The 11,426-nt window shown below is 38.1% G+C and overlaps 1 long non-coding RNA gene across 1 annotated transcript; it reads left to right on the top strand.

Moving 5' to 3' along the window:
• Positions 1-248: 248 nt before the first annotated feature.
• LOC115427040 (uncharacterized) lies at positions 249-9,689 on the top strand. The gene is made up of 3 exons (XR_003936423.1): positions 249-703; positions 4,234-4,237; positions 9,678-9,689. It is a non-coding gene; the product is annotated as an uncharacterized LOC115427040 (long non-coding RNA).
• Positions 9,690-11,426: the final 1,737 nt, after the last annotated feature.

The raw sequence follows: 11,426 nt of genomic DNA, 5'->3' as shown, positions 1-11,426 counted from the left end.
TTATAGCTGCACCCATCTACAGTGTTTTAAGAGAAAAAAGACCAATAAATTATGAAAAACTGAATTTGACTTTACTGATCTCCTCCTTGAACCGTAACCTTACTGTGGTGGAGGAGTTTGAGAGCCCTAATGACCCTAGGAGCTACGTTGTCGGGGGTATTTTGCCCCTGGTAGGGTCTCCCATGGCAGATTGGTTCTAGGCAAAGGGCCAGAGGAAGGATGGTTCAGAAGACCCTGATGCCAACAAATATCAAGCGATCATGTACCTGGCCTGGAGGGTTATCGAGGCTCCGCCCTGGAGCCTGGCCTGTAGTTGGGGCCCGTGGGCAAGTGCCTGGTGGCCAGGCCTTTGCCCATGGGCTCTGGCCAGGCCTAGTCCAAACCGGAGACATGGGCTCATTGCCCACCACCCACAGGAGGAAGCAGAAGGGTCCAGTGCATTGTGGATCTGATAGCAGACCAAGGTGGGGGCCTTGGTGGTCTGATCCTCAGTTACAGAAACTAGCTTTTGGAACATGGAACGTCACCTCTCTGGCCGGGAAGGAGCAAGAGCTTGCGGAGGAGGTTGAGCGTTACCGGCTATATATAGTCAACCTCACCTTGACACCTAGCGTCGGTTCTGGAACCCAAGTCCTTGAGAGGGGTTGGACTCTCCCTTTTGTTGGAGTTGCCCTGGGTGAGAAGCGGAGGGCAGGGGTGGGCTGTTTGATACCTGCATGCTGGAGTTTACCCTGGTGGGTGAAAGGGTTGCTTCCCTGCGCCTTTGAGTCAGGGAACAGGCTCTGACTATTGTCAGTACTTATGCACCGAACAACAGCTCAGACTACCCACCCTTTTTGGAGTTCTTGGGATGCGTGCTGGAAAGCGCCCTGAAAGCCCGAGCTGTGTTCAGTTATTGGACTTCTGTGCGAGTTGCAGTTTGGCCATAACTAACACCATGTTTGAACATAAGTATGGCCATTGGTGCACTTGACATCCTAGGTCTCCAGTCAATGATTTACTTTGGAGTTGTATCATCAGACCTGAGGCCATATGTTCTGGCTGTTAACTGACCACTACCTGGTTGTGAGTTGAATCAGCTGGCAGTGGAAGACGCCATGCAGACCTGGTAGGTCCAAATGAATAGTGCGGGTCTGCTGGGAAAGCCTGGCAGAAGAACCTGTCAAGTTGATCTTCAACTCACATCTCCAGCAAAGCTTCAACAGTAGTTCCACTATCATTCTGGAATGAAAGTATAAGTTATCTTGGTTATTTGCCTAGTGAATATATGATGCTTCAACAGTGCATTTGCAAAATAATGTTGGGAGAGTTTTAGCTCGAACATGCACTTGACGATGTGCTTTATGGTATTAAAATCTAAATCCATACAAATCCATACAACAGAAAATCCTAACAATGTATAATGTAATAAATGCAGTACACATTAAAGATAATGTAGTTTACCTCCACCAGAGTGTGAATGTGTGAGTGAATGAGTAATGGATTCAATGTATACACTTTGAGTATGTGTTAATAGAAGATCGCTAAATAAATCGCCATCATCATCATTATTATTATTATTATTAATAATAATAATAATAATAAAAATAATAATAATGATAATAATAAAATAACAACAACAACAACAACAACAACAGAGTAACATCCCTTCAGATGAAACAAAGATGGGGTTAAATATTTTTTCATGGTTCCATACAGATATTATATTTCTCTCTTTCTGGCTTTCCAGTCAAAAATCTCTTTCAGATTGTAAAACTTGATGTAAACTGTAAAGCACACTTGGAAATCTTATTCATTTAACTTTTACTGCTATTTATAAATTGCAAACAGTCAATGAATTGTTCCTTGATAACATATTTCAATTCAGAAAAATACATGGTTGAATAGATCTCAATGGCATTGTTTTTATGTTTATGTTTTGTTGAAGACATTGTACTAGGATTTGGTTTAGTATAAAAAAATGTTGGAGTAATTCCACCCACACCTACCTCCTGCACACTGAGGAAAGGCTGTAGAATTTGAAGATTCCTCTATGAGAAATTAGGTTTCCTTGCAATAAAAGCGTGGGCGCCATTGCATTTATTCATAAGGTGTAATTGGATTTGTAATTGAGCTGCGTATGAACATAATTTCCATGAAATGGGTGCATGAATTCAAGTTGACTTAGTCACAGGAGTGCTACAGAAACCTAAAAATGAGTATTTTAAATAGAGGGAAGGAGCTTGATTCACTGGTGTTGTCCTGCTGCAACTTTTACTCTTCAATTTTACTCTCCAATGACAATGGGCAAGAAATACAAACACAGGCAGAGATGAGATTTATGTATTACAAGTAATGTTTTCTGCTTGACCTCAAGGAAAAGGATTATGTGTTTGTTGTAATTTGGAGACAGCTGCCATCTAACAGCTCAACTGTGTTTTGGGAGCCAGACAACAGCGAACAATCTGGGAGGGTATCATGGTTTTACGATCCTTCTTTGCAGATAAAAATGGGAGCTTTAAACAGATTGGCATTTCAACTGTCTGGATTAGAATGAAGTGTGGAGGATAGAAGGTGGGCTGAAAGGAGCGCTGTAATACAAATCCATAAATCTCAACCACTGAATTACCTGTAAATGAAGACTGAGTGCTGCTTTCAGTCAACTTAATTTACTTTTCATCTTTTTATTCTTAAGGTCAAGGATTTACTCAGTGAAAAGCAGATCTTTTATGAATTAGGGCGCATTTGAGTTTGACTTTCTTCTGCTTCTTTAGAAGGCATCTTAAGGTGTCAGAGTGTTTACATGGTGATAAATTTATCAGCTCTTCAGGAACGGGTAACATCTCTGAGGAAATCTGGTGTTTATGATTCTGCTTTGCAGCTCGGAACAGGACGTTGTCACACACTGAATTAGTTTCAAGGGTGAGGATGAAGGAGAGGAGGAGGAGGAGGAGGAGAGAGTGATGACAGATACAGCCATTGTACTTATTCACGGTCACTACTTTACTTATGGTGAAGTGAAAGTCAGTTGAACAGTATGGACTCTACTGTCAGAGACACCACAGAGGGTGAACAGGTTTTGTATCTGTTTACATCACAGCTCTAACAAGATGTCACATGAAACACTGTGGTGGTGAAGAAGAATAAAGTACACAGGCGTATCATTAACCAATCCAAAAACACTGAACTTAAATGTAATGTATACCTGCTTCAACTTTTAACTTCTGAATCCTATCCTGCACATACACACATCATTTAAAGGAGTGATATTTTGCTTTTTTAAATGGAATTATGCATTTTAAAACATTTCCCTGTGGTCTACAAAAACTGTAAATGCTATGCTCGGGTCTGAAGTCTTCATTAATTCAACTCCGCAGGTCCATTTTCAACCCTATTTCTGAGTAGGGTCATTTCATCCCAAATCAACCAGATTTCAGAAAGTGCCCCACATGACCCCCTCAGAAAATTCTGAAAAAATTCACATTTGTTCACCTACCAGATAACACATCCAAAATTTTAATGTCATATCTGTAATAGTTTAGGAGATACAGCCCTTTGAAAATTAATGTTTGTTTTTTTTTTAATTTTGCAAATTTGCTTTTCGGCCAAATTTGAGGAGTTATATCTCCTTAGGTATTCGAGCCACACTGCTGAAACTTACTGTCCATATTTTGCATCAAAATAATTGTAGGTGCCTTCATGTTTGGACCATGAGGCCTTGAAATCAGGCGAAAAGGCTAATTCTTCAAAATGTCCTCTCTCTTCAGGCTTGCACTGTGCCATAATGGATGAATGTAGAGACCTATTTTTTTGCATTTTTAGCTTACTTGGGACAATGTCTACAAAGTTGTTTTTTTTTATATAGTTTTGCAAAAGTTTAGCATTTATTTTATGAATTTTAGAAATATTAAAAATTTGTCTTTTCTTATAATGGGCCATATTTTAATGGCTTATGACATGTGAATGGGTACATATAACAATATAGTTACTATTGAGCACTGATAGGAAGTCATATATGGACTTTCATTTAATTAGCTGAGTTCTTCTCCAGTGAAAGTACCACCCACTTCTATTGGGAGATTGAGCTCCTGCATCCAGACCACAGGACTCTAACATAGAACAGAACTTGATTCAACATGTTATTGATTCTTAGTAGAACATGTCAGTCAGATACAGGGTCATAGGTCTCTTTTTTTCTTTTTTAGTATATGGTTCTCACCCAGAACTTTCATGCTGGATTGTGTGAAGATCTAGTGTTGTTTAAGGTGATTTAAAACATAACCACTGTGACCAATTTTCCATTTTACACTTTTGTTATTGCTGCTCCCTGTGTTCATTCACCCTCTACCTCGTTAACCACAGCTGCTTTCTCACTCTTTCTAATTCTGCCTCTCATCTTAACACACCTTAAGCAAAATATCTTACATTTTATGCCATAAAAAATATTTTTTTTAAAATGCTGCAGCGTGTCCATGCATCGCAGAGTGATGTGTTCAAAGCCCTGCAGGGTGTCGTCATTCCATCTTGGTGGGCATCTGCCTCAGACTCTTTAAACATCTTTAGTTGTCACTGCGAAGTCCTGAGAGATACAGACAGACAGACAGGCAGGCAGACAGAAACACACAGGAGACATCAGCACAGGGTCGGGCCAGGACAGACTTGTGGACAGACAGATATATGGATGGTCGAGCTGAGAGGAGGAAATGTCCCAGACAGAAGCCATTAGTCACACTACACACACTGGAGCAGAATCCTGAAAGTGATACTCCCACTAAGATCTATAATTTCAATACACACACACACACACACACACACACAACACTGTGGAGATGGTTGCCCTTGTCGCACATTCACATACTGTATATTGAGGACAAAGAAGAACATACTGACAAAACATGACTAAACATGAAAAGTAGTGAAATAGATTCTGCAGCATGAGAACGATGTGTAAGTTTGATACTTTTCCTGTTCATGTTTCACTTGCAACGATGAATCTGTATAACAGATAGATAGATAGATAGATAGATAGATAGATAGATAGATAGATAGATAGATAGATAGATAGATAGATAGATAGATAGATAGATAGATAGATAGATAGATAGATAGATAGATAGATAGATAGATAGATAGATAGATAGATAGATAGATAGATTCTGACAGAAAACGCTACCTAGGAGTTGGAAATACTTGAAATGGTCTTACATATAACATAAATAAAGACACTGTGTTAAATTTGTCAATCCTAGTGGTTTTTGTAATCCAGACATGTGGGTTTTTCATGAATCGGCAGTCTCATTCCAAATTTCGCACGTAAACCATCGTGTCCACTGTCGTTACATACGGAACCTGCCCATTTAAACACGAATAAATCACAAGTGATTTTTCAACAGCGGTCATTTTTGTGAAACACTCTGCCTTGCATAACTAGTTCAATTCCCAAAATGTACATGAGAGAATTAAAAGATATTCGAAAAAAAATAGTAATGTGTAATTTTTGTGTCCTTTTAACTGTGTTACACACAGGTTCTTGAATAGAAATAATATGAAACTGTGTTTTATCTGAAAAATGGTTTCTCTTTTATCTCAGTAAATATTTATTTTTTATATACACCCAAAATGCTTCCAAACTTGCTTCATAACATTAGTCTACATCTGGTTTGAATTTTCAGCCCCTTTATCCTGTTTTTAAGGACCAGTTTCACAGGAAAAAAAAAAGACAGACAGACAGACAGACAGACAGACAGACAGACAGACAGACAGATAGATAGATAGATAGATAGATAGATAGATAGATAGATAGACAGATAGACAGATAGATAGATAGATAGATAGATAGATAGATAGATAGATAGATAGATAGATAGATAGATAGATAGATAGATAGATAGATAGAACATATGCCTAATGTCCTAATGGGTTTGAAATAAACATGTGAATGAATGAATGAATGAATGAATGTCTGGCACATGTATGTTTACACTGATATATTTGCACATCTTTTTTAATGCTACTTTTCTATTTTAGCCTGTTAAACCCTGACCATATTTTCAGGGGAAAAACGCCTAAAAAGACATACCCAAAGTAAATGAAGAATTACTTCACAATAATAAGGTTCATATGGATGTTCTTGGTGTCTATGGACATTTAGAGACCTCACAGAATCTATTCCCATTGTCTAAAATATTGTATCTATTACTATGCCTGAGTAAACTGTAACAAACTAAAAGAGAAATTAGAATTTTTTTATCCTCGCCTGTTTTTTTTTTTGTTTTTTTTCGGCTGGATTGACGATGATATGCATTAATTAATTGTTCGTGTCGGAGATTTTTAATCGCGTATATTTCACCCCACAAAGATTAAGAATCGTGTTTGAACATTAAAGTTTGCACTAAAATATACTTTGGATGTACTTTTATTAACATTAGGGTCTAAAGTTTGAGCAAAAGTTGAAAAAAAAAAACATCCATTGTCCTCATTTATTATATTTTTTATAGTAGATGAATAGTAATATAATTTTTTCGGCCCACAGGCAGGCTATAGGGCTAAAGGGGTTATTAAGCATAAGCTTTAACGTACTTTTATACAGTTTTTTGTGTGTATTAGTGAGTTATGCTAGTCACACAGTCTTTGACGGATAAATAAAAAAAATACTGTGTACAATAATAACAAACAGCAGCATCAATAAGCTTTTAAAAACAATACATACACGTATTTCATAGTACAGATAATACTGTACAAAAAGTACAGCACAAGTTAGACTCACTAATGAGTGTACGGGGAGGATGGAAAGAATAGTAATATCAGAGAAGGATAGGAGGACAAAGAACAGCTGAGGGAGAAGGGCGGGCCGATAGGGCTAAAGGGGTTATTAAATGTTCTTACCTTGTCATTCAGCATATCTCTAATTTGCACATATCTCTATTGCACACTATTTTTAAATGTATATATTTTTTGATCTCTTATGTCTGTATTTTATTGTATATAATTCCATAGTGCACTTTTGATGGCAGAGACCACCTGTAATTTTGTTGCACAACCTGTGGAATGACAATGAAGCCTATTCTATTCTATTCTATTCTATTCTATTCTATTCTATTCTATTCTATTCTATTCTATTCTAAGCAGTTCATGACAACAGCTGGGTCACTTCTTCAGTGCATTTCTTTTGCTCTGTTTGACAGTGTGCAACATTAGCTACTGTTAGCTTACAGATGGAGTCAGGCAACTCTCTGCTCACAAACTGTCACTGCAATACAAACTTTGTGACTACATCCACTGTAATATATTTTATGAAATAATCTCTGAACATTCTTAGCTGCCTGAAGCACATATCCCATAAGGCTGCTGGACATGGGGATTGTTGGAAATTGCTTGAATAACACCTTCACCTGCTGCAAATGTAGTTTGTAGTAGCATGAAAAAACAACTCCTTGCAAAGGCAGCGAGGACAGAAACACCTGTAAAATCATCCATTTGGAGTTAGCTGGTGGTCAAAGCAGAAGACTTGTTTTGTTCCAGACAGCACTATGGTCATGATGAATAAGGGAAGATATGTAATTAATGATGAGACTCAATTGGATGTGGGTGTTTGCATCATCATATCCAAAAGTCTGTTTTTATCTGTTCATATTTCAGTGAAACCTAAGAGTTTCCGAATTAAAACCAAAACTCTCTGTTTTAATTGATCATAAAATGCAGGAGTACTGTTAAGCAGATGTTTTACTTTAGACACAGTTTATTATAAACTTTTTTCTGTGTGTTTTTGTGGTTTAAGACTAAATTGCTCCCAGTTCCATCTTTTAAGCTAAACTAGTTCAACAAGGGTTTTAATGGTGTTAACTTCACAAATAGGGAGTAATCCAGTGGGACCCTTTACGGACCCCAGTGAGTTTCTTAAGTCTGAAGGCAGCAACCCCTTAAATGTATTTTTGTCTGCGAGCTGGTGCTAGTCTGAAACACACTGGAGGTTTGAGCAAATATTAGAACTTCAGATTAAAATTGACTGTGCTCAGTGAATTCGAACATTGATACCATCCACCGCTCCTGTCACATAACCACACACACACTTTCCAATATAGCACAGTTTCTTTTCATCTTCATTAAATAGCTCTTCTGACTGTGTAAATAACCAAATCCGAGCTATGAGTGGGTGCTCATCTCACATTTTAGTTGAATTTGATGGCCTCTCCGTCAAGTCAGAACAAAGTCAGCACATGATTTATGTTCCTTTTATGCCTTAACAATATTCAGTTCCCTTATTATTACCCAGATAGGACCTCTATTACTAAATACCAAGTCTACAATGAGGCTCATGGCAGCATTTATTTCCCAGGTAGCTTATCTTTGAGTGTCCCAACAGTCACACAGCACCTATGGTTAAGATAAGATAAGATAAGATAAGATAAGATAAGATAAGATAAGATAAAATGAGATAAATCCATCAATCCATCCATCCATCAACACTGAAGAACATGACATTTTCAACTGTGCATCTATCAAATCTTGAAACCAATCTTTTTTTTCTTTGAATTTTACCAGGTAAAATAATAATAATAATAATAATGACAATAATAATAATAATAATAATAATAATGAATTACATTTCTATAGCATTTTTCAAGGCACCCAAAGCACTTTACATTATTGATCCATCATTCATTCACTCTCACATTCACACTCTGGTGGTGGTAAATTACATCTGTAGTCACAGTTGCACTGGGGCAAACAGCTCCTCCAACCACTACCAAATATTCACACGCAAGGTGGGTGAAGTGTCTTGCCCAAGGACACAACGGACTGGGACAGAGCGGGATTCAAACCGTCAACCGTTCAGTTATTGGACGACCCGCTCTACCTTCTGAGCCATGGCCGCCCATGAAAGGTGACATGTACTGTTTGATCACGCACAGTGTATTTGAATGTCTGACACAGCATCAAATGCTGAACCAGGTTCAACTTGTTCGTTCCTTGGACAACATACCCAAAGTTAATCATGCATAAATGTATTTTCAATGAAGTACAGAGCTGGTCTGATCAATCCTGGACACAGTTAGATCAGACCTGAATAAAGACATCCACCGCAACTCTGACAGCAGCTGGACACGCTATCAAAGACCCTGTAATAACATAAAGCTTCAAAGCCCATCTCTGTTGGAACCGACTGGACAGACAAAAAGGAAATATGAAGAAAGGCCAGCTCATATAATTACATTGGCATATTAGGGTCAATTTAGATTAGCAAATTAAATTGTCAAATTTTTTATAAAAAACTTTTTTTGCAGAATATGGGAGTTTCTCTCAAGAATTTAATACTTCCACCTTTTTCTTTCAAATGAACAATTTTCATTTCAAAGAAACTATGGACATTTTTCACACATTTCTTCATACATGTCTGACCATGATCTCACAAAGTTATACACATGCACTTGCTATACATCAACATAATAAGAAGAACACCAGCGAAAAGCTCAACAAAACCAATCTTCAGAAAACAAGACACAATCCAAATGAGGGCTTAAATGGACAGATACAGGGGTTGGACAAAATAATGGAAACGCCTTAAAAAATCAACAAAATATAATCTAATATGGTGTAGGTCCGCCTTTTGCGGCAATTACAGCCTCAATTCTCCGAGGTATTGATTCATACAACTTGTGAATTGTTTCCAAAGGAATTTTAAGCCATTCTTCAGTTAGAATACCCTCCAACTCTTTTAGAGACGATGGCGGTGGAAATCGACGTCTTACTTGAATCTCTAAAACTGACCATAAATGCTCAATAATGTTGAGATCTGGGGACTGTGCCGGCCATACGAGATGCTCAACTTCATTAGAATGTTCCTCATGCCATTCTTTAGCAATTCTAGCTGTATGGATTGGGGCATTATTATCTTGAGGTGAAGGTGTTTCCATTATTTTGTCCAACCCCTGTATGTCAAACAAGCTGAGACCAGACTATGTTATGAACAATTTCATAAAACAAAAGTCCGATTCGACAAACTTTGCACCACTAAGCTATTTTTCTGACCATAATGTAGTTTTATGTGAATTAAACTTCTGCTATTGGCTAATCCATTGTTTGTGTTACATGAAAATGATTCCGACTAGGAACAAATAACCCAGGGTTAAACAGGTTAGGATGACACACACACACAGGATCTACATCTTTCTTCTTCCATTTCTGAGTATCTGCTCTTGTCTCAAAATTAAGAACCCATTTTTAATTTCTGGACCTGAACCAGGATTTATTTTTCCAGAGCTGTACTTATTTGTGTACTAGCGTGAAAAAAAGAGGGGGGGGGGGGCTGTTTAAAATCCACATCCTGACCCTGAGGAGCAACATCCTGGTCCCCCAGCATGGATATTTGTCATGTATTCATGCATGCTGTACCACCTCCTCACACAGTTTAACTAATGGCTACAATATCTCTTCTCTAGGGGCGGCCATGGCTCAGTTGGTAGAGCGGGTCGTCCAATAACCGAAGGGTTGGCGGTTCGAATCCCGCTCTGTCCTAGTCAGTCTGTTGTGTCCTTGGGCAAGACACTTCACCCTCCTTGCCTCCAGTCACCCACACTGGTGTATGAATGTTCGGTGGTGGTCGGAGGGGCTGTAGGCGCAAAATGGCAGCCACGCTTCTGTCAGTCTGCCCCAGGGCAGCTGTGGCTACAGATGTAGTTTACCACCACCAGAGGGAGAATGTGAGCGCGAATGAATAATGGGTCAATAATGTAAAGCGCTTTGGGTGTCTGGAAAGGCGCTATATAAATCCAATCCATTATTATTATTATTATTCTCCTCTAAATGTGCAGTCATATGATCAGTAGTTTAAAACAGTGACTCATTTGGAACCCACCATAAAACTTACCTCAGAGCTATGTATTCCATCAAAGTAGGTTCTCTCGATATGTGTCACTCACTTGAAAGATGTTTATTCTGCCTTTCTTGTTTGCAAACCTGTCAATCAACTGGGGTGGTACTGGCACCTGAGGTGGCCAATCAGGTTCCAGAGGTGGCCAGCACTGAGCAGAGCCCTGGTGAGAAAAAAAAAAAAAAAAAGACAAAAAACATCAATAAAAAAATGGCATAAATGATAATCTAGACTCAACTCATGTAAACTGAGAATATGAAAAAGCCTCCATATTGAACCTTTAACAAAAACAAAAGTTACTTTTTATTTTCTTCTAAACTTTGATTAGTTTGGACCTCTGCTGTTGTAATAACTCCCCAAGTCTGTACAAATAAATGTGGCCACAAATGCCCTGATACTGAATGTGATTTCCATAACATTTCCATAATATGGTGAAAAGAAGTAAATTAAAGAACCAAAAACAAATAAAACAGAGAAAACTCACATAAAAAAGTGAGAAATAACAAAAACTAAAAGTAAATAATAAGCTTTTTCTGTAAGTCATTGATAGACTGTTTATAAAGAGTAATGAGAGAGG

The sequence above is a fragment of the Sphaeramia orbicularis genome, chromosome 10 (genome assembly GCF_902148855.1).
Source record: "Sphaeramia orbicularis chromosome 10, fSphaOr1.1, whole genome shotgun sequence".
Classification (NCBI taxonomy): domain Eukaryota; kingdom Metazoa; phylum Chordata; class Actinopteri; order Kurtiformes; family Apogonidae; genus Sphaeramia; species Sphaeramia orbicularis.
The sequence above is the reverse complement of the archived record's forward strand: the minus strand, read 5'-3'. Positions and strand labels throughout refer to the sequence as shown.